At 42.1% G+C, this 23,534-nt stretch overlaps 1 long non-coding RNA gene across 1 annotated transcript; it reads left to right on the plus strand.

Moving 5' to 3' along the window:
• The first annotated feature begins 3,951 nt into the window (after positions 1 to 3,951).
• On the plus strand, positions 3,952 to 17,708 carry LOC129622522 (uncharacterized). Its single transcript, XR_008700038.1, has 4 exons — positions 3,952 to 4,086; positions 11,518 to 11,655; positions 12,095 to 12,384; positions 14,927 to 17,708. It is a non-coding gene; the product is annotated as an uncharacterized LOC129622522 (long non-coding RNA).
• The last annotated feature ends 5,826 nt before the right edge of the window (positions 17,709 to 23,534 follow it).

Below are 23,534 nucleotides of genomic sequence, written 5' to 3' on the forward strand. Positions count from 1 at the left end.
CAACATAATCTGCAATTGGTCATCAGCCTTTCACAAAATGACAGCTGAATATTTTATATAGATTAACTCACCTGCTCCCTTGAGGTCAGACCTTGTGATTAGCTCTGGCCAAGAATCTGAGACAGAAGAGCCATGTACCTTACAGGCCAGAGCATTTCTTTATTTGCCAAAGCCAGAGTTTCTAAAACCCATTCCCTTTTCCAGAAAGCCTGCAGTGTTCAGGTGGTTATTCTTGGAGCCTCAGCAGGAACTACCACAAGCAGGTCAGACCACCAGGCTTTGAAAAATGTACCATTATTAAATCATAGAGTCTTGCAGTTATTGAAGCAACATAGTGCACAGAAAGGATAAAGTAACTTGCCCAAGGTAAGACAGTTTGAGCCACGGTAGTAGAGCCAAGATTATGAACCCAGGCAGGCGGTCTCTCTAGGCTACGTTCTTGACCTCAGTGATTAAAAATCTTCTAAAGAATGTCCTGAACCCGTTTTACTTTTCATTGCCAGACAGTCCCTCTCCTAGCTGCATATGTCAGGGCAGAAAACCTTTTTCTCTACCGTCTTAGATTCAGTACTTGGGGCCTGAATTAAACCAACAAGAGACAGATTAGCAAGAAAATGTTTCTATTCATGTACTAGACAGAATTTGGGGCTTATATACCAGTTTAGTGGGGGAGCAAAGGAGAGAGGGGGATAAAGGTACTTACATGGAAAACACATGACTTTTAAGAAAGATAAATGGGTCTGATCTCAGAGGGAGAGCAGTGAACAGTCCTAAAGAGAGATCTTAAGTTTCCTGTCCAGGAATTAAACTTAAGTAGCCTGGATATTCATTGGAAGGACTGATGCTGAAGCTGAAGCTCCAATACTTTGGCCACCTGATGTAAAGAGCTGACTCATTGGAAAAGACCCTGATGCTGGGAAAGATTGAGGACAGGAGGAGAAGGGGACGACAGAGGATGAGATGGTTGGATGGCATCACTGACTCAATGGACATGGGTTGGGGTAAACTCCGGGAGTTGGTGATGAACAGGGAGGCCTGGCGTGCTGCAGTCCATGGGATCACAAAGAGTCAGACACGACTGAGCAACTGAACAACGACAACAAAGCCTGGATGAAAACTAGGAATCTTAGTCACTGGACCACCAGGGGACAGAAGCTAGGAGAAAAGTTCCCTGGCTCTTCCCTCTCATCTGAAAGCAAGGTTTCAAGGAGGCAAAAACTGTAAAAACAGATACAAAGTTTATCAGAGACACAGCACAATGTAGGAGAGAGCACACAGAGAGACAGTTTAGTTACGAGAAGCAGGGCAGAAATACGCACCCAGAGAGACAGGATGTGGGCTTCCTCTCTAAGGGCCACAGTGTCAGCAGCTGGGCCGAGATAATGTATCCGGTGAAGGGTGTGGATGTCCTAAATGAGGAGCGCAGCAAAAAGGTGCTTCACTTAAACATAGGACAGTCCTTCCAGGCCTCTGTTTACCTTTGACCTTTATCATTTCTTTCTTCACACCTGACTGCCCTAAGACCTTCCCCCAAATATGTGCACACTTTTTTCTAAGATGGATCCCACCACAGAGGCCGATGGGTGCATGCCTGTCCACACTTACTATGGAGTGAGGCCCCCTCCCTCTTTGACCCTCAAGAAGCCTTCCTGTGCGTGTGCAAACAGGGAAGTCTTCCTTGACCTCATGGCACCCCACTCCAGTACTCTTGCTTGGAAAATCCCATGGACGGCAGAGCCTGGTAGGTTGCAGTCCATGGGGTCGCTAAGAGTCGGACACGACTGAGCAACTTCACTTTCACTTTTCACTTTGATGCATTGGAGAAGGAAATGGCAACCCACTCCAGTGTTCTTGCCTGGAGAATCCCAGGGAAGGGGGAGCCTAATGGGCTGTGTCTATGGGGTTGCACAGAGTCGGACCCGACTGAAGTGACTTTACCTCTTTACTTTAGCAGAGCTCAGCTTTTGCCACTAGCTTTGTCCTTGGAGTGTCTGGGTGAGAACAAAGTTTCAGTTTTACTCCACTTGACAAACACCACCTGTCTGGCCCAGGGGCCCATCTGTCTTGGGTCCTTAGGAGACTATTTGGAAGTTTTGTGACAATGTGTCTTTGGGTTATCAGGTGAAAAGAGTCAACCTGTTACTGAAGAGCAAGTTTGTGAGCCTGGTGCAGTGAGGCCACACAAGCCAAAACATCGGAGTTTGCAGCCAGGAAAGGTTTATTGCAGCGTCATGTGAGGATAAAGGGCGGCTCATGCCCCTCAAACCTGGGACTCCCCAAAGGGTTGCAGCAAAGCATTTTTAAAGGCAAGATGAGGGAGGGGCATGGTTGGTTGTTGCAAACTTCTTGGTCCACATAAGCCAGATCACAGTGTTCCTGTAAAGCTCCAACAAGACAAATGTTACTTTGTTTGCCACTTTCTATATGAATGGAAAAGTGTTATATCCTTAAAGGTCAGAGCCTTGATAATGGGCTAGCCTGTATACAGGCTGTATTCAGGCTATCTGCAATATTTTAAACTCAAATAGAATACAAAGGTATTATTAATAGAATACCTTTGTATTCTATTTGAGTTATTAATAAAAAGATATTCTAAAAGTATTCTAAAGGTAAAAGAAACAGATCTAATATGAAGTCAGATATGTTCTTCCCTATTACAAATCTTTCTCTCATTGATCCTAGGGAGGGGATTTAGGACACTGGAATTCTTTTGGGAGGCTCTGCTTTTAGACAAGGAGAAGGCAATGGCAACCCACTCCAGTACTCTTGCCTGGAAAATCCCATGGACAGAGGAGCCTGGTAGGCTGCAGTCCATGAGGTCACACAGAGTCGGACACGACTGAAGCGACTTAGCAGCAGCAGCTTTTAGACAGGTGAGGGAATTCCAGGGCGGGGGCCGGGGGGAAGCTTATTCTCCAATGTCTTCAGTTCAAAATTCTTGTGTGTCACAGTGTCTCCCTGTACCAGCGCCTGGCTGGCCTTCCCACTTCCTCTCTTAGTCTCTTCAGTCCCTTCTCCATGCGCACCAAAGTGGTCATTTCAGAATGCAAATAAGACTGTCACTCCCACCACAGGCCCCATTCTGTTTCCTGCTTTGGACAGATCCCACAGTTTCAAGGGTACAAACACAAATCCCTGACAAACTGTGCTATATCCCAGTGCTGTGCCCTGCCCCCATCCGTCCCAGACCTCTCTCACTGAGCTCCACCAGACTGGCATTGATTGCTTACACTGATCAATCCTTTCCCGAGAACTCCTCCTCTCCCCTGGGTCATAGGGCTACTCTCACTTTCTCAGGGAGGCGCTCTATCCTTCTGTGGTCATTCCCCACATGATCAGCTCTCTGAGCCCCACAGGCTTTCCCCTCCCAGCACTGTGGCCGGGCAGGACTAGGTCGAAGCCAGTGCACAGTGCGTCTGTGTCGCCAGAAACTCGAGCAAGACCTGGCACGGGGTGGACGCTTAGAACATTTGCTATGAATGAATAAGGAAACGAGGTTGAGACAGTCTGGGACCTGAAACCAGGGACCCTTTGCTTCAGTGCTTGCCCCTGGACAGAGCAACAAAATACAAAGGAAACTATAAGAGACTAAAAGCAACCCAGCATGCATGGATAATTGGGCAAATCATGAACAAGATACAAAAAGACCAAAAACCCAACTGCCTCTTCTGAGGAGGCAGGAGCAAAAGCAGGGCACTGCGCATGCACCCTGCACATGGCACCATCAGGACGCTGGGCAGACCACCTGAGCCGCCCTTCAGGCCTGAGCCCTCACCCGCCCTACCGCCACCCCATAGAAGGATCCCGCTTACCCCTCTCCATCAGGGACCCGGCAGGGGGACCTCTTCCTTGTGTTTGCACCCTCCTGCTGCAACAGGAGTCCCAGCCTTGCCAACCTTTCTTGTCTGGCGTCTTACCAATTTCTATTACTAAGGAGCCAGGAAACTTTATCAGTAACATACTCTGCAAAGAGACACAGTCCCCTTCCTGGGAGAGGATCTGGGCACCTCCAGGACTACCGAATGCAGCATCCTTTTGTGTGACAAGCAGCCTCCTGAACCTCTAGTTTCAGCATCACCACACTTGGTAAGTCTGCCTTCCCGGCCCCTGAGGGCCTCAGTACCCTCATTCAAGCAAACCTTTCTTCTGCCCTTTATCCCTTTACTCTCACTGCTTTCCCCTCCCCTTTGCCCCTTTTCTCCCCTGACATCTCTCTACTTCTCCTCTCTCCATCCTCTCTGTCTTCTCCTGCTTCTGTCCTACCCTTCTGAGGGAGTGGGCATCACACAGCCACAGTGTCACTCCTCTCGGTTTGTAAGACCTGCTCCCTTTGGCCAGCAATGGCTCACCTCGATGGAAGACTGAGACAGGAGAGGCTTGCCTCACACCTTGCAGATCTTGGTCTAGCAGGCTGTTGCTGACCGGAGATTTATGAGAGCAACAGAGGTTCAAACCTCATATCCTGTAGTGGCCAGAAGTCTGATCATCCTAATATTCTCGCCTTTATTTTCCTGCTGCCAAGAAGTCTGGTTGGGATGGAATAGGCTAAATCAGCAGATTTCTCCTTTGCAACCCCAGGACTGCAGCACGCCAGGCTTCCCTGTCCATCACCAACACCTGGAACTTACTCAAACTCATGTCCATCGAGTTGGTGATGTCATCCAACTATTTCATCCTCTTTCGTCCTCTTCTCCTCCTGCCTTCAATCTTTCCCAGCATCAGGGTCTTTTCCAATGAGTCAGTTCTTCGCATTAGGTGGCTAAAGTATTGGAGTTTCAGTTTCAGCATCAGTCCTTCCAATAAATATTCAGGACTGTTTTCCTTTAGGATTGACTGATTGGATCTCCTTGCAGTCCAAGGGACTCTCAAGAGTCTTCTCCAATTAAGTTCAAAAGCATTTACAAAAGCATCAATTCTTCCACACTCAGCTTTCTCTATAAGTCCAACTCTCACATCCATACATGCGTACTAGAAAAAGCATAGCTTTGACTAGACAGACCTTTGTTGGCAAAGTAATGTCTCTGTTTTTTAATATGCTGTCTAGGTTGGTCATAACTTTCCTTCCAAGGAGCAAGTGTCTTTAATTTCATGGCTTCAGTCACCATCTGCAGTGATTTTGGAGCCCCCCAAAATAAAGTCTGTCACTGTTTCCATTGTTTCACCATCTATTTGCCATGAAGTGATGGGACTGAATGCCAGTTCAGTTCAGTTGCTCAGTTGTGTCTGACTCTTTGCAACCCCATGAACTGCAGAACGCCAGGCCTCCCTGTCCATCACCAACTCCCGGAGTTTACCCAAACTCATGTCCATTGAGTTTGTGAAGCCATCCAATCATCTCATCCTATGTTGTCCCCTTCTCCTCCTGCCCTCAATCCCTCCCAGCATCAGGGTCTTTTCAAATGAGTCAGCTCTTCACATCAGGTGGCCAAAGTATTGGAGTTTCAGCTTCAACATCAGTCCTTCCAATGAACACCCGAGGCTGATCTCTTTTAGGATGGACTGGTTGGATCCCCTTGAAATCCAAGAGACTCTCAAGAGTCTTCTCCAACACCACAATTCAAAAGCATCAATCCTTCAGTGCTCAGCTTTCTTTACAGTCCAGCACTCACATCCATACATGACTACCGGAAAAACCATAGCCTTGACTAGATGGACCTTTGTTGGCAAAGTAATTTCTCTGCTTTTTAATATGCTGTCTAGGTTGGTCATAACTTTCCTTCCAAGGAGTAAGCGTCTTTTAATTTCATGGCTGCGGTCACCATCTGCAGTGATTTTGGAGCCCAAAAAATAAAGTCAGCCACTGTTTTCACTGTTTCTCCATCTATTTGCCATGAAGTGATGGGACCGGATGCCATGATCTTAGTTTTCTGAATGTTGAGCATTAAGCCAACTTTTTCACTCTCCTCTTTCACTTTCATCAAGAGGCTCTTTAGTTCTTCTTCACTTTCTGCCATAAGGGTGGTGTCATCTGCATATCTGAGGTTATTGATATTTTTCCTGGCAATCTTAATTCCAGCTTGTGCTCCATCTCATGATGTACTCTGCATAAAAGTTAAATAAGCAGGGTGACAATATACAGCCTTGAAGTACTCCTTTTCCTATTTGGAACCAGTGTATTGTTCCATGTCCAGTTCTAACTGTTGCTTCCTAACCTGCAAACAGATTTCTCAAGAGGCAGGCCAGGTGGTCTGATATTCCCATCTGTTTCAGAATTTTCCACAGTTTATTGTGATCCACACAGTCAAAGGCTTTGACATAGTCAATAAAGCAGAAATAGATGTTTTTCTGAAACTCTCTTGCTTTTTTGATGATCCAGCAGATATTGGCAATTTGATCTCTGGTTCCTCTGCCTTTTCTAACACCAGCTTGAATATCTGGAAGTTCATGGTTCACATATTGCCAAAGCCTGGCTTGAAGAATTTTGAGTATTACTTTACTAGTGTGTGAGATGCGTGCAACTGTGTGGTAGTTTGAGCATTCTTTGGCATTGCCTTTCTTTGGGATTGGAATGAAAACTGACCTTTTCAGTCTTGTGGCCACTGCTGAGTTTTCCAAATTTGCTGGCATGTTGAGTGCAGCACTTTCACAGCATCATCTTTTAGGATTTGAAATAGCTCCACTGGAATTCTATCACCTTCACTAGCTTTGTTTGTAGTGATGCTTCCTAAGGCCCGCTTGACTTCACATTCCAGGATGTCTGGCTCTAGGTGAGTGACCACACCATCGTGATTATCTGGGTCATGAAGATCTTTTTTGTACAGTTCTGTGTATTCTTGCCACCTCTTCTTAATATCTTCTCCTTCTGTTAGGTCCATACCATTTCTGTCCTTTATTGAGCTCATCTTGGCATGAAATGTTCCCTTGGTATCTCTAATGTTCTTGAAGAGATCTCTAGTCTTTCCCATTCTATTATTTTCCTCTATATTTTTGCATTGATCACTGAGGAGGGCTTTCTTATCTCTCCTTGCTATTCTTTGGAACTCTACATTCAAATGGGTATATCCTTCCTTTTCTCATTTGCCTTTCACATCTTTTCTTTTCTCGGCTTTTTGTAAGACCTCGTTGGACAGCATTTTTGCATTTCTTTTTCTTGGGGATGGTCTTGATCACTGCCTCCTGTACAGTGTCACAAACCTCCGTCCATAGTTCTTCAGGCACTGTTTATCAGATCTAATTCCTTGAATCTATTTGTCACTTCCATTGTATAATCATAAGGGATTTTATCTCTATATACTGATACATGTGCAGGTGAAGGTCCCACCTGTGTGTTGGAGTCCCACAGATGACTTACAATTGGCTGGTTTCAGGCCTTGATGACCTTGGTGGGCAGTGGACAGGCTGTTAGCTCCTTCACTGGCCCATTCTGGAAGCACCAAGTCTGGTGCCTGAATAGACATCCACAGGAGGTGGGTTAGAATAGCAATCTCTTTCTCTTTTTCAGTCTTTTCAGCCCTGCCTCCCTTTACCTCTCCCTCGGTTCTCTTACCTACACTCCCATCATTTTCATCTTGGAGACTCCTTGTTGGCTCACCTTTTTCATGAGCCCCCATATACCAGGGTCCAGCCCCAGTTGGATCCAGGGATTCCCTCAGGATGATGGCGTCAGTGATATGGAAAGTAAAAGGGGAGAGAAAGAGGCTTGATCTTCCTTGGTTTACACAGAAAGCCAATAAAGTTCCTGACACGGAACTTGCTCTGTTCACGGAGGCTGCAGGTGCCCTCTCGGTGGGGTGAGGACGCAGGACGCCCTCTTCCCGGTGAAGACACAGGGCACCTTCCTGGTTGGGTCTTAGAAGCCCAGGCAAAAAAAGTGAACAGAGAGCCCCTGTGCTTCAAGTAGTCATCCTGAAAGAAGAACAGAGAGAGAAAAGAAGAGAAAAGGAAAAAAAAGAATGACATGGGGAGACCAAGCTCTGATGAAGCCAGGTCTGTAGCTTTATTTTCAAAAGGAGCTTTTATACCCTGAGTTACACATTTCCAGAAGTGAAAGATACAGAGTCATGCAGAGTCAGCTCAACATTACATCAGTTTCACCTTTATCAAAACCAGGATATTTTCTGCATAGCTTTTCATAAACAAGGGTCTTATGTTGTGTACATCATCTTCTGACCCTGTGGCCTGTTAACATTTTGTAGCTCTTTCTTGATAAAGGTTGGTCATCCAGAAAACCTGCTTTCCCTTTATCTTTCCAGTCTGCAGTCCCCCTCAGGAAACAGAGCTACATTCTTATGGAGCAAAGGTGCAGTGGGTTATAACAATGAAAGAACTTACTGACTCAAGGGTTTTATGTTGCTAATGCCAAGGCTACTGCTTGTTTTTCTTGCATACCAACTATACTTGCTAATGCACTCCCAGGCGCACATTGGGTAAAGGACAAGGAAACTCGGTAGCAAACATTGGCTCAACAATGCAGTATTATTCTAATAAAGCTTTTTTATCGCTCGAAGGTTATGCTTGGGGTGTTGTGAACAATCATGTGCGTTAGTTGCAAGAGTGTGGATAAATCTGCCAAGCAAGCTAAAATAGTAACAGAGGGGTTAAAGTAAAAATGCTCCTTTCAAGCCCAGGAAACTTATTAACTAGAGCCCTAAGTTGATTTTCTTCAGAGAAAGGTGGTTGGGGATAGCCCCCTGTAAATGTCAGAAGAGTTGGTGAAAGGCATAATATAATAAACAGTAGACAGACAGATTTTAGTTTCGGGGTAGATGCTCGAGCAAATCCAGGGAATCCCTGGAGTCCTGTTCCGCCTTTGCCTGTCAGGTCCTCTCCGCATGACCTTTGCCATGGGTGGGATCTCCCGTGGTGGCTCCCGGCACCCATACTTTTCTCTTTTGTGTTCCAGCTGGCAGAAGGGCTAGTTGAGAAAGGAGCTGGACTGGACAAAGTCCTCCAGAGGCCACCTTGCAATAATACCATGTCTTTGTTTCTTGTTTGTGCCTTTAAGTTTCTGTCATTGATACATGTTGACTCTCAGTCAGTGAATGTATCAGGATCTTTGTTTTATGTGCTTTTGTCTGTCCCACCACTCCTGCAAGTCTCCACCTCATTGTGCGTATGGGTTGAGCACATAAGCCTTAAAATACAAACACAGCCCACATTGCCTGAGACTCCAGCCTTAGGTTACTTAGTAGGACTTTAAAGAACACGGAGCAGGGGGAAGGAGCTTGCATTTCTCTCCCGTCTTTAAAATGTAACTGTTCTGCCTTGACTTTCAGGAACTATCTGATCCAAAATCTGTAGTCCCCAGACTGAGGAGGAAAAGAAAGAAGCCTTTTAAAACTCAAGCCAGAAAACTATATGGTTTTCAGTGCTGTGTCTCATTATGTAAAAATTAACTTGTAAACATAAACACTGACTTATAAATTTTTAATTTAGAAATTAACTTGTAACTTTTACAAGTTAACCTGTAAAAAATTAACTTGTAAATTTAACATGTTAAAAAAATTAACATGTAAATGAGTATTTAATTAGCTTAAAGTAAATTAAGCATTTATATAAATTCTAAGCAATACAAAAGAAATTCACCAGAATACATTTCAGGTTCATGTGACCTGGGAAACAGTCAATATTGAGTTAATATCTACAATAAAGTTAGCTTAACCTTGTAGGTTTAATTAATACAGACCTGTCTTTCGAGTCATCAACATTAAGTAAAATACTTTTATTGTTCCTAGAGTTACTGAAGGTCAGTAAGTGCACATTGTTTCTGTTATAAAATCTGTTAATGAGGAAAATAACCTGATATAATTAAACTTTTAAGTAAATATAACAGAGATAACAGCTTTTTGGTAAACTCTATAGGAATAATTGGGGCTTCCTAGGTGGTGCTAATGGTAAAGAACCCATCTGCCAATGCAGGAGATGCAAGAGACACAAGTTCGGTCCACAGGTCAGGAAGATTCCCTGGAGAAGGAAATGGCAACCCACTCGAGTATTCTTGCCTGGAGAATGGACAGAGGAGACTCTGTAGGAGTCTCCTCCTACAGAGGAGACTCTGTAGGAGTCTCCTCCTACAGAGGAGACTGTAGCCTGGTGGGCTACAGTCCATGGGGTCACGGAGAGTCAGACACGACTGAGCACAAACACACACGTAGGAATAATAAGTTTTGAAAATGTCCATCTAAAATAGTTTCTCTAAATCTTGGTAACTTGACACTGAATTAAGTTAAATGATATGAACTCATTGAATATTCAGGGCATTTCAAATAAGATAAAATATTGGAACATTAATTGCTAAACAGGTCTAAATTTACCTATTTTTCTCTTACAAGAGGGAAAGTACAGATGTTGTGTTTATTAGACACATATCCTGTACCATGTTGAGGAAAGAAATAATGTTTTGGGAAGATGCATGTTTCTAGAGGTTATGAGATATTCTGATCAGAAAATGCTGATATGACAGTTTACAATTACTTGCTTCTTAGTTTTTGCTAGAGATTAATGCTCTAAGATTAAGAATTATGAGGAAAACATTTTAGTATGCAAGGAAAATAGGAAACATGTTTTTAGTAAATGAAGGTATAAGGATGGAAGTGCATTTTGTTCAAAGATAAGAAGTGGTTTTGTCCTAGAGCTGGTTGTTTTGAAATGAAAAAGAAAATGAGGGATGGAATAATATAGGATACAGAAAGTTGGAGAAGTTTCTAGAAAAGGAACATTGGGAAAAGAGTTTTGCACGTGGTCAAGATTTTCTTAAGATTGGATTCAATTTTAACTAAGTAAATGGATTAAGAGTAGATGGCATAGGACTGGATTTTGTTTCTTTCTCTAAGAGAACAAAGTCTTCTTGGAATGCTGCTTTTACTAACAGATTGTGCAGACTTCTTTGCTTTTAAATTTTAAGCTGTTACTTATTTGCCCTTTGAAATCTTTTATTGTCACTTTGGTTAAATGAATAAGTATTGTTTCACAGGGACCTGTGAGCCTATATGACCAAGTGAGTTAAAACTTTTTAGTATTTTTTTTACACCTTTCAAATATCAAATGCTAATTAAAGTTATTTTGACCTCCAGCTGAAGCATCCCAAAGAGAGATCCTAAACTAACTGGGTTTATTTGGTATATTAAATTACATGGGAAGCATTGTCAAATGAGTATTAAAACATTCTTAGGTTGCATAATATGGATAAATTTTATTGATATAGATACTCTAGAAATTATATGAAATTCTTAAAAATCTGGTATGTCCTGATAAAAATATTATCAGTCACAATTTCTAGTTACTATAACCAAGTTTGTTTGTCAGTTACATTGTTATCAGATGTTCAACTGTGCTTTTTAAATGTTTTGTCATTCATAGACAGTTAAGCTGATGCTTTGTAAAAATGCTTCATCTTCAAGAAGATTCACAGAAACAGCATTTTGACAAGTACAGGTTTCCTATAACTTTCATATCATACCACTAAATTGGGTAAACTTGATGACCTTATAAAACTGCTAAATAAGTGAACTGAAGAATACGGTTATAATATTTCAGTTTTGTCTGAGACATTACTGGCTTTTATTCTGTGTTTTCCAGATATAAGGAAACCCTTCCCGTCAAGCTAATTATAATTTACAGCAATTTGGCAAGTTACACCCCTAAGTAGAACTGAAACATTCCCTCTACCTGATCCCTCCAGAAACTGGAAACTAAGGTTCCCAGCAGCTTTATCAGGTAAATTGGGAATGCCACTTCCTAATCTCTAGGTATTTTGAGGAGACTTCAAAAAGGGAGGGATTCACCCAAATCTGTACAGCAAAATCTGTGATAAGCCCTTGTCACCACTTTCCATAAGAGGGTACAGAAAAACCAAACAAACTTTTTGGCCAACCCAATAAAATAACCTATATAACTTTACATAAGTACCAAGTCAATTTCTTGAAATCAGACTTAATTTGCAATCAAATAAATTATAATTCGGCTATATTTAGTAAAAATGGTAATTTTAGAGAGAAAAAGATTGTTTCAGTGTACATCAAATTCTGATTCTGTTTTGAGGTCTGTACTTACTAAGACTACTTCCCAGATAGTTCTTTGTTGTAAAGTTTAATTGTGTTATTAATAAGATACTCCAAGCTCGTTTCTGAAGCCTATCACTGCCATCTATCTTTAGGTGAGGATCAAATGCCCCATTGCCAGGAGCCACCACGGGAGATCCCACCCATGACAAGGTCATGTGGAAGAGCCATGACAAGCGAGGCGGATCATGGCTCATACCCTCATACCCTCAGGATGACGGCTCAGGTGAAAGGATAGCAAAGCAAAGAGAGAAGCTTGATCTTCCTTGATTAACACAGAAAGCCAATAAAGCTCCTGTGTTCCAAGGAGTCATCCTGAAAGAAGAACAGAGAGAGAAAAGGAGAGAAAAGGAAAAAAAGAACAACACGGGGAGACCAAGCTTTGGTGAGCAAGGCCCATAACTTTATTTTCAAAAGGAACTTTTATACCTTGACTTGTACATAGAGGGAAATGAAAGATGCAAAGTCATACAGAGTCAGCCCAAACATTACATCTGTTTTGTCTTTATCAAAACCAGGATTTTTTCTGCACACCTTTCCCATAAACAATGTTGTGTACATTATCTTCTGGCCTTGGAGGCCTGTGGACATTTTATGACCCTTTTTTGATAAAGGCTGCTCAACCAGAAAACTTATTTTCCCTTGGAGTGTTTTTTCTTTATATTTCTAATCTATGTCAGCCTCAGAAAGTGCTAAACAGAGTTACATTCTCACGGAGCAAAGGTGCAGTGAGTTACAACAAAGAAAGAACCAATCAGCTCAAAGGTCTGATGTGGTTAATTCCAAGGCTGCTGCTTGTTTTTCTTACATTCCAACTATGTTAACCAATGCATTCCCAGGTGCACAATGGATAAGAGATATGGGAACTTGGCAGCAAGCATTGGCCCAATAATGAAGCTCTTTACCAGTACTATCTATTCTAATAATTTTTCATCCCTCAAAGGGCTCTATGCTCATTAGGACTTTTAGAATGTTTTGGCTTCCCGTGCCTTTCAAGGTTGGGGAGTTGTGAACAATCATGTGTGTTAATTGCAAGAGTATGGATAAACCTGTCAGGCAAGCTAGAATGCCAACAAGGGGTTAAAATAGAAATAGTCCTTTCATGCCCAGGAGACTTATTAACTAAAGCCCTAAGTTGACTTTTTCCAGAGAAAGGTGGCCGGGGATAGCCCCCTGTTAATGTCAGAAGAGTTGGTGAAAGGCACAAAATAGTAAGACAGACAGATTCTGGTTTGGGGATAGATGCTCGAGCAGATTCAGGGGGTCCCTCGAGCCATGATCCACCTTGCTTGTCATGGCTCTTCCACATGACCTTGTCATGGGTGGGATCTCCAGTGGTGGCTCCCGGCACCCCATGACCTGTAACCAGGCTCTATCAAAAACTGGGAGCTGCTGTGTTAACTGTACAGTGGCCCTAGTACTTAGGAGAGCTGGAGAAATGTTACCTGCTAGAGATTCTTTCATAAAACATGAAGACTTAGTTCTGACTCTTTCAATAATCTACTGTAGGAGCCATCAGAGGGATGGATCTTCTGTGAGCCATGGGGACAGCAAAGCGGGCAGAACTGCAAAGTGGGCAACTCGACTAAAAAGCCTTAGCAAGTTAGGCCCCTGGCATCTGTGCCCCCGGACTCCCTAGCTGTCCCTAGTATTCTCCACAGGAACAAGGAAAAGCTGAGAAATGGAGCTGTGAGAAAGCAAGCATAAACAGGGGAACAATGTTCCAATCTCTGAAGCCCAACAATAGAAACTTGCTAAGAGTTTACATGATGCCACCCACTATGGGAGGGATGCACTACAGGACTTGACTGAAAGAGTTTTTCAGGGAAGGGACTCAAAAAACACAGTAAAACAAGTAACCCTTGCCTAAGATTTGTGTGCCTGTAATAACCCGCAGGCCCATTCAATTCCCCCTTCATTATTCAGGCCAGTTCAACATACCTGGGGGAAGACTGGCAGTTAGGTATCACCCAAATGCCCCCACGGTCAGGATATAAATATTTTCTTATGTTCATTGATACTTTCACAGTATGGGTTGATGCTTCCCCTACCCAGTCTGAAAAGGCTACTGAACTCTGTAAATCCCTTTTAAAAGAAATAATTCCTAGGAATTCCCTGGTTGTCCAGCAGTTAGAACTCTCTATTTCCACTGCATGGGGCTTGGGTTCAATCCCTGTTCAGGGAACTAAGATCCCTCAAGTTGCATGGCATGACAAAAATAAAAGACATGATTCCTCAGTGTGGACTTCCAAAGTCTCCCTGAGTGATTGTTATCCCTCTTTTATACCCAAAATCACACAGGGGCTCACAACAGCCCTAGGGATAAACTACAAGTTACACTTATTGGCACCCCCAAGCTATGGGAGATGGTGAAGGACAGGAAAGCCTGGAGTGCTGCAGTCCTTGGGATCACAAAGAGTCAAGCACGACTGAGCAGCCGAACAACAATCTTCAGGGAAGGTAGAGAAAATGAACCATACTTTAAAGAAAACCTTAGAAAAAAAAAAAACAAAAAACTGCCAAGAGACTCACATTGCACTCCTTAGGGTTCATGTACCCTCAGGAGTAATTTGAAATGACCCACGGGAAGGCTTTTCTTACTACTGACATTCTACTAGATGAGGAAGTGAACAGACCCTGAAATATGAATCTAGGACAAGTTCAGAAGGCAATCCAGGACTATGACAACAAGGCACTGCCACCTCCACCAGAAATACAGTGGAAGGGGTAGTTCCTTCACAAGGAAACCCTGGGGACCAAGTTCTTCTTAAAATCTGGAAAGAGGGGTTCCCTGAAGACCAATTATTACCAAAGTAGAAAGGCCCTATAACATAATTTTATCCACCCCCACTGCTGTCAAATTGTAAGGGATATCTAACTGGGTACATTTGTCCAGACTAAAGCTTTTACCTCCAAAAATCTCACAGGTCACAACAGAAGAACAATACACCTGTGAGCCAGTGGAAAACCTGAAATACCTATTCAGAAGACAGGCACCATTGACAGATAAGTAAAATGATGTGGTGAATTGGACTCCTACTTGCTGTTGTAACTCTTGTTTGCGTTCTACCAGTTGGCTTAGCCAACCCCGCCCAGGAAGTGGCTCTTTTGTCTGTGCTGGGTTTAAGGGAAACACTCCACCCCAGAAATGCTTCCCCTACTGAATCTGTCTGCTTTACCAGTCCCTGTAACTAAAGGACAATGGCAAGAAAACTCACTCATCAACATTTCCAGAATCATATCCAAAGCAGAACGTTTAAAAGATGCTGGATGTGCCATCAACACCCCCAGCTGGCCACTGGGCCTCCTCTTGCATTCTCCTGAAACTGCCAATTCCAATGGTAATTAACAATCTAAATCAGGGACAATTACCACCCACCCCAAACCTCTGCTGGTCACATGTGCACCTTCCAGGAGGCTATTCCAGTTCTTTAACCCGAGTCCCCCATATGGAGACACTATGTTAAAAATTGCACAAATGGCATTTCTTTCACATGCCTCAAGAACCCTCCAAGATATAAATACACCAGATATCCTGCCTCTTTTTTTTTTTAATTTTTGGCTGGATCTTCATTGCTGTGCGGGCTTTTCTTTGGTTGCATCGAGCAGGGGTTATTCTGTAGTTATGGTGTGCAGGTTTCTAATTGCTGTGGCTTCTCTTGTTGCAGAGCACAGGCTCTGGGGCACACAGGCTTCAGCAGTTGCGGCCCAAGGGCTCAATAGTTGCAGTTCTTGGGCTCTAAAGTACATGCTCAGTAGTTGTGATGCATGGGTTTAATTGCTCCGCAGCATGTGGGACCTTCTTGGACCGTGGATTGAACCGTGTCTCCTGCTTTGGCGGGTGGCTTCTTTTTTATTTAAATTATTTTAATTAGAAGCTAATTACTTTACAATATTGTGGTGGTTTTTGCCATACATCAACATGAATCAGCCACGAGTGAACATGTGTCCCCCCATCCTGAACCCCCCTCCCACTTCCCTCCTCACCCCATCCCTCTGGGTTGTCCCAGAGCACCAGCTTTGAGTGCCCTGTTTCATGAATCAACCTGCACTGGTTATCTATTTCACATATAATAATATACATGTTTCTGTGCTATTCTCTCAAATCATCCCACCCTTGCCTTCTCCCACAGAGTCCAAAAGTCTGTTCTTTACATCTGTGTCTCTTTTGCTGTCTTGCATATAAGGTCATCATTACTGACTTTCCAAACTCCATATATATGCATTAATATACTGTACTAGTGTTTCTCTTTCTGACTTACTTCACTCTGTATAATAGGCTCCAGTTTCATCCACCTCATTAGAATTGACTCAAACATGTTCTTTTTTTATAGCTGAGGAATATTCCACCGTGTATATGTACCACAGCTTTCTTATCCATTCATCTGCCGATGGACATCTAGGTGGCTTTCATGTCCTAGCTATTGTAAACAGTACTGCCTTGGGGTACATGTGTCTCTTTCAATTCTGGTTTCCTCAGCATGTATGCCCAGCAGTGGGATTTCCAGTTTTTTAGGGAATCTCCACACTGTTATCCATGCTGGCTGTACTAGTTTGCATTCCCACCAACAGTGTAAGAGGGTTCCCTTTTTCTCCACACCCTCTCAAGCATTTATTGTTTATAGACTTTTTGATAGCAGCCATTCTGACCAGTGTGAGATGGTACCTCCTTGTGGTTTTGATTTGCACTTCTCTGATAATGAATGATATTGAGCCTCTTTCCATGTGTCTGTTAGCCATCTATAAGTCTTCTCTGGAGAAATGCCTGTTTAGTTCTTGGCCCACTTTTTGATTGGGTTGTTCATTTTTCTGGTATTGAGCTGCATGAGCTGCTTGTATATTTTGGAGATTAATTCTATGTCAGTTGTTTCATTTGCTATTATTTTCTCCTATTCTGAAGACTGCCTTTTCACCTTGCTTATAGTTTCCTTCATTGTGCAAAAGCTTTTAAGTTTAATCAGATCCCATTTGTTTATTTTTGCTTTTATTTCCATTACTCTGGGAGGTGGGTCATAGAGAATCTTGCTGTTATTTATGTCAGAGAATGTTCTGCCTATGTTTTCCTCTAAGAGTTTTATAGTTTCTGGTCTTACATTTATATCTTTAATCCATTTTGAGTTTACTTTTGTGTATGGTGTTAGACAGTGTTCTAATTTCATTCTTTTACAGGTGGTTGACCAGTTTTCCCAGCACCACTTGTTAAAGAGATTGTCTTTTCTCCATTGTATATTTTTGCCTCTTTTGTCAAAGATAAGGTGTCCATAGGTGTGTGGATTTATCTCTGGGCTTTCTATTTTGTTCCATTGATCTATATTTCTGTCTTTGTGTCAGTACCATACTGTCTTGTTGACTGTAGCTTTGTAGTATAGTCTCAAGTCAGGAAGGTTGATTCCTCCAGTTCCAGTCTTCTTTCTCAAGATTGCTTTGGCTATTTGAGGTTTTTTGTGTTTCCATACAAATTGTGAAATTATTTGTTCTAGTTCTGTGAAAAATACTCTTGGTAGCTTGATAGGGATTACGTTGAATCTACAGATTGCTTTGGGTAGTATACTCATTTTCACTATATTGATTCTTCCAATCCATGAACATGGTATATTTCTCCATCTATTTTTGTCATCTTTGATTTCTTTCACCAGTGTTTTCTAGTTTTCTATATTTAGGTCTTTTGTTTCTTTAGGTAAATTTATTCCTAAGTATTTTATTCTTTGTGTTGCAATGGTGAATGAGATTGTTTCCTTAATTTCTCTTTCTGTTTTTTCATTGTTAGTGTATAGGAATTCAAGGGATTTCTGTATGTTAGTTTTATATCCTTCAACTTTACTATATTCATTGATTAGCTCTAGTAATTTTCTGGTGGAGTCTTTAGGGTTTTCTATATAGAGGATCATATCATCTGCAAACAGTGAGAGCTTTACTTCTTTTCCTATTGGGATTCCTTTTATTTCTTTTTCTTCTCTGATTGCTGTGGCTAAGACTTCCAAAACTATTTTGAATAGTGGTGAGAGTGGGCACCCTTGTCTTGTCCCTGACTTTAGAAGAAATGCTTTCAATTTTTGCCCTTGAGGATGTTTGCTGTGGGTTTGTCATATATGGATTTTATTATGTTGAGGTGTGTTTCTTCTGTGCCTGTTTTCTGGAGAGGTTTTATCATAAATGCGTGTTGAATGTTGTCAAGGCTTTCTCTGCATCTATTGAGATAATCATATGGTTTTTATCTTTCAATTTCAATTTTATCTTTCAATTTGTTAATATGGTGATTTGTGAATATTGAACAATCCTTCATCCCTGAGATAAAGCCTACTTGGTCATGATGTTAAAAAGATAACAATATCTTTTAATATATTGTTGGATTCTGATTGCTAGACTCTTGTTAAGGATTTTTGCATCTATGTTCATCAGTGATACTGGCCTGTAGTTTTCTATTTTTTGTGGCATCTTTGTCTGGTTTTAGGATTAGGGTGATGATGGCCTCTTAGACTCTGGGAGTTTACTTTCCTCTGCAATTTTCTGGAAGAGTTTGAATAGGACAGGTTAACTCTTTTCTAAATTTTTGGTAGAATTCACCTTTGAAGCCATCTGGTCCTGGGCTTTTGTTTTTTGAAAGATTTTTGATTACAGTTTTGATTTCCATGCTTGTGATGCGTCTGTTAAGATTTTCTATTTCTTCCTGGTTCCGTCTTGGAAGGTCATATTTTTCTAAGAATTTGTCCATTTCTCCCAAGTTGTCCATTTTATTGGCATATAATTGCTCATAGTCTCTTATGATCCTTTGTATTTCTGTGTTGTCTGTTGTGATTTCTTCATTTTCATTTCTAATATTATTGATTTGATCCTTCCCCCTTTTTTTCTTGATGAATCTAACGGTTTGTCTATTTTATCGTCTCGAAGAACTAGCTTTTAGTTTTGTTGATCTTTGCTATAGTCTCCTTCATTTCTTTTTCATTTTTCTGCTCTGATTTTTACTTCTTTCTTACTTTCTACTAACTTTGTGGTTCTTCTGTTCTTATTTTTCTAGTTGCTTTAGGTGTAAAGTTAGGTTTTTTATTTGATGTCTCTCTTGTTTCTTGAGGTAGGCTTGTATTGCTATGAACCTCCCTCTTAGCACTGCTTTAACTGAATCCCACAGGTTTTGCGTTGTTGTGTCTTCATTTTCATTTGTTTCTGCATATTTTGATTTCCTTTTTTATTTCTTCTGTGATCTGTTGGTTATTCAGAAGCATGTTGTTTAGCCTTCATATGTTTGTGGTTTTAGTAGTTTTTTTCCCCTGTAGCTGACATCTAATCTTACTGCACTGTCATCAGAAAAGATGCTTGAAATGATTTCAATTTTTTTTTTAATGTACCAAGACTAGATTTATGGCCCAGGATGTGATCTATCCTGGATAATGTTGTGTGTGCACTTGAGAAAAAGGTGAAATCCATTATCTTGGGGTGAAATGCTGTGTAGATTTCAATTAGGTCTAACCGGTCTATTGTATCATTTAAAGCTTGTGTTTCCTTGCTAATTTTCTGTTTGGTTGTTCTATCCATAGGTGTCAGTAGGGTATGAAAGTCCCCTGCTATTATTGTGTTACTGTTAATTTCCCCTTTCATACTTGTTAGCATTTGCCTTATGTATTGATGCATGTTGGTTGCATATATGTTTATAATTGTTATATCTTCTTCTAGGATTGATCCTTTGATCATTATGTAGTGTCCTTTGTCTCTTATCATGGTCTTTATTTCAAAGTCTATTTTATCTGATATGAGTATTGTATATTGCTACTCCTGTTTCTTTTGGTCTCCATTTGCATGAAATATCTTTTTCCAGCCCCTCACTTTCAGTCTCTATGTGTCCCTAGGTTTGAGGTGGGTCTTTTGTAGACAGCATATATATGGGTCTTGTTTTGTATCCATTTGGCCAGTCTTTGTCTTTTGGTTGGAGCATTTAACCCACTTACATTTAAGGTAATTATTGATAAGTATGATCCCATTACTATTTACTTTGTTGTTTTGGGTTCATTTTTATAAACCTTTTCTGTGTTTCCTGTCTAAAGAAGATCCTTTAGCATTTGTTGAAGAGCTTGGTTGTTGAAGTTCAGTTTGGTGGTGCTGAATTTTCTCAGCTTTTGCTTGTCTGTAAAGCTTTTGATTTTTCCTTTATATCTAAATGAAATCCTTGCTGGGTAATCTTGGTTGTAGATTTTTCTCTTTCATCACTTCCCTTCTGGCCTGAAGAATTTCTATGGAAAAATCAGCTGTTATCCTATTAGGGATCCCCTTGTGTGTTATTTGTTGTTTTTCCCTTGCTGCTTTTAATACTTGCTCTTTGTGTTTAATTTTTGTTACTTTGATTAATATGTGTGTTCGGGTGTTTCACCTTGGGTTTATCCTGTTTGGGACTCTCTGGGTTTCTTGGACTTGGGTGGCTATTTCCTTCCCCATTTTAGGGAAGTTTTCAACTGTTATCTCAAGTATTTTCTCACACCCTTTCTTTTTGTCTTCTTTCGGGGAGTTTAACATTGTCCCAGAGGTCTCTGAGGTTGTCCTCATTTCTTTTAATTATTTTTTCCTCTCTGCTTCATTTATTCCATAATTCTATCTTCCACTTCACTTATCTTCTCTTCTGGCAGGTGGATTCTTTACCACTGAACCACAGGGAAGCCCAGCCTCTTCCATAGGGATAAACTATAAGGATAAACAACCTTACCCACTAGTGCCCTGTTTCAAACTATGGCCCACACCCCTAAACAAAACAGAAGGGGAATATAAGTGGTGTGAACAAAATGTCCCATCCACCTGGTTGATCCAGTTCAACCCACCTGTGCAATCCTGGCCTATCAAGTGCCACCCTCTGATGGTATCAGCAGGATTGTACATGAACATCTTGTTTAAAATATCATAGAGCTTTATAGGCTTAATTATCAACATAATGGTCCACTGTCCCCTAACTGTTCAAATACTAACAACAGTTATGTCCTTCAAGATTGTCCACTCTTAGCAGTCATGAGACAGAAATTCAAGTTTGCATCATTGGCGGGTTTGTTTTCCTCTGCGGACACTCAAGCCATCATATTTTACAGAATTATGGCCAGGCCCTGTCCTTTTTCAACCAAGCTATGACCTATATATGCACTGATATGTCCATTTCAAAGGAGAGTACACTATAGGGACTACAGAGGTAAAAGATTTTTTAAAATCTTTAACAGGACACTCTGGCTCACCACCAAACCCAGAGAGCACTAGGAATGATCTTAGCAAGGGCAGGGCTGACCATAGGACTGGTAGCTCCATGGGGAGGCTTTCCCTATCATAAAACAACTCTGAGAAATCTCACCAGACAGCTTGATTATATGATGAAACAGACAGGGCAAAGCTTAACAAGACTTAAAACCTCTCTTGTTTCTTTGGCTAACTGTCTCTTTTTCTTTCCCTCTCTCTTTTTTGTCTAACTCTTGATTACCTTCTGGCAAAACAAGATGGATAGAGCTTGTATGATAACGAATACTTTCTGCTGCACCAGGATCAATGCAACAGTACAGGTGGAAGTTAATATTAAGGAAGTATACACTCAAGCAGAATGGCTTCACAGTTTTGTCAGGAGCAATATTGCCTCCACTGTCTGGTCAACAGTTAAGGAAGTCCTCCTAAATTTAACCTGGTTCCTTCCCTTTCAAGGCCCTTTAATGGCTATTGGTGTTCTTTTCCTTTTTGGCCCCCATTGGTATAACTTTTTGGTTAAGTTTTTGTCTTCTGTGCTGTGCTAAGTCACTTCAGTCGTGTCCAACTCCATGTGACCCTATGGACTGTAGCCCAGCAGGCTCCTCTGTCCATGGGATTCTCCAGGCAAGAATACTGGAGTGGGTTGTCATTTCCTTCTCCAGGGGCTTTTCCCGACCCAGGGATTGAACTGGCATCTCTGACATCTAATTTGCATTAGTGGGCTGGTTCTTTCACTAGCGCCACCTGGGAAGCCCATTTTTGTCTTCTAGGCTTCAACAATTTCAAGTAAAGCTCATGATGGCTCAAGGAATTCAACCCATTCCAGCAGAGGGCAGCCCAGACCCCAACAGGTCCTTGGAGAATAGTCAGTGAGGGACTTATGCACCTCTAGGCTGGGCTAGGGTCTGTGGTCCCTGTACAGCAGGAAGAAGTTTTACAAGAGATCTTTGCCCTTTAAAGTAAGAAGTAGATGGGCCCCAGGCCAAGCCGCTGGTGCTTGTCAGGCTGAGCAAATAAGAGCATGTCTCTTGCTGACAGATCAAGAAAAAGTTAACAGCAAGAGCAGAGAGAGACTAAGCTCTGCTGGTGTAAAAACAAAGACGACCACATCTTTCATTCTTGAAGCCAGGGAGACCTCCCCACCTGCACGTGCAGAGAAGTTCAGAGAAGAGAGAAGTTCCTCGAGAGCCAAAAAGGGAAGGGGCACCGCCCTGCAATGTGTGTCACCAGCCTCCCAGAGGCCCTCATGCTGGGGTCCATCGTGGTTAGAAGGCATCCGTGCACACTAGGGAGTGCCTTGAGTCAGACCAGTTATGGGCAATGAGCCAGGTGGCTGGCCAAAGGGTACAAAGAAAACTGACCCTATATAAATGATTAAACCACCCCTTTGGTGCACTCCTCATTAGCAAGGACATCCACACTCTTCTCTGAGTAGGGAGCTCTGCTTTGTTCTGTCCTAAACAAACTGCTTCTTGTGTGCTCTCTCATGCATATGAGGTTCTAATAAACTCAGTGCTTGTTTTATAATCTCAGTCTCTTTGTAAAATTCTTTTTTCAAAGGAGACAAGAACCAGGGCTGTACTTCTACCCACTAGTCCCTGGTGTCCTGGCAGTTAGGAGTGCTGGTTTTCACCCAGGTGGCCCAGGATTGAGTCTCCGATAGAGAACTATCTCACTTCAAGCCACCACACACTGTTGCCACCCCAATATCACCTTAACCTGTATAAATCAAGGGTGAAGAATTCTTCGGGGGAAATGACACAGGCTGGTACTTGAAACCTGAGACCTTTTGCTTCAGTGTTTGCACCTGGACAAACCTCCTCGGAACAATAAAATACAAAGAAACTATAAGGGACTAAAAATAATTGCGTGTGCATGCAGAGTTGGAACAAATTATAAACAAGAACCCAACTGCCAATCCTGAGGAGCCAGGAGCAAAAACACAATATTGCACATGCACCCTGCACATGGCACCACCAAGAGGGTGGGCAGATGACCCAAGACACCTCCACTCTCACGTCTTATAAGGAGCCAGCACTCTCCCCCAACTCAGGGAACAAGGGAAACAAACTGTTACTTGTTTTTGCTCCCTCCTGCTGCAGCAGGATTCCCAATAAAGCCTCACCTGACTCATTGGAAAAGACTCTGAGGCTGGGAGGGATTGGGGGCAGGAGGAGAAGGGGACGACAGAGGATGAGATGGCTGGATGGCATCACTGACTCGATGGACGTGAGTCTGAGTGAACTCCAGGAGTTGGTGATGGACAGGGAGGCCTGGCATGCTGCGATTCATGGATTCGCAAATTGTCGGACACGGCTGAGTGGCTGAACTGAA

Source organism: Bubalus kerabau, chromosome 1, assembly GCF_029407905.1.
Source record: "Bubalus kerabau isolate K-KA32 ecotype Philippines breed swamp buffalo chromosome 1, PCC_UOA_SB_1v2, whole genome shotgun sequence".
Lineage (NCBI taxonomy): Eukaryota > Metazoa > Chordata > Mammalia > Artiodactyla > Bovidae > Bubalus > Bubalus kerabau.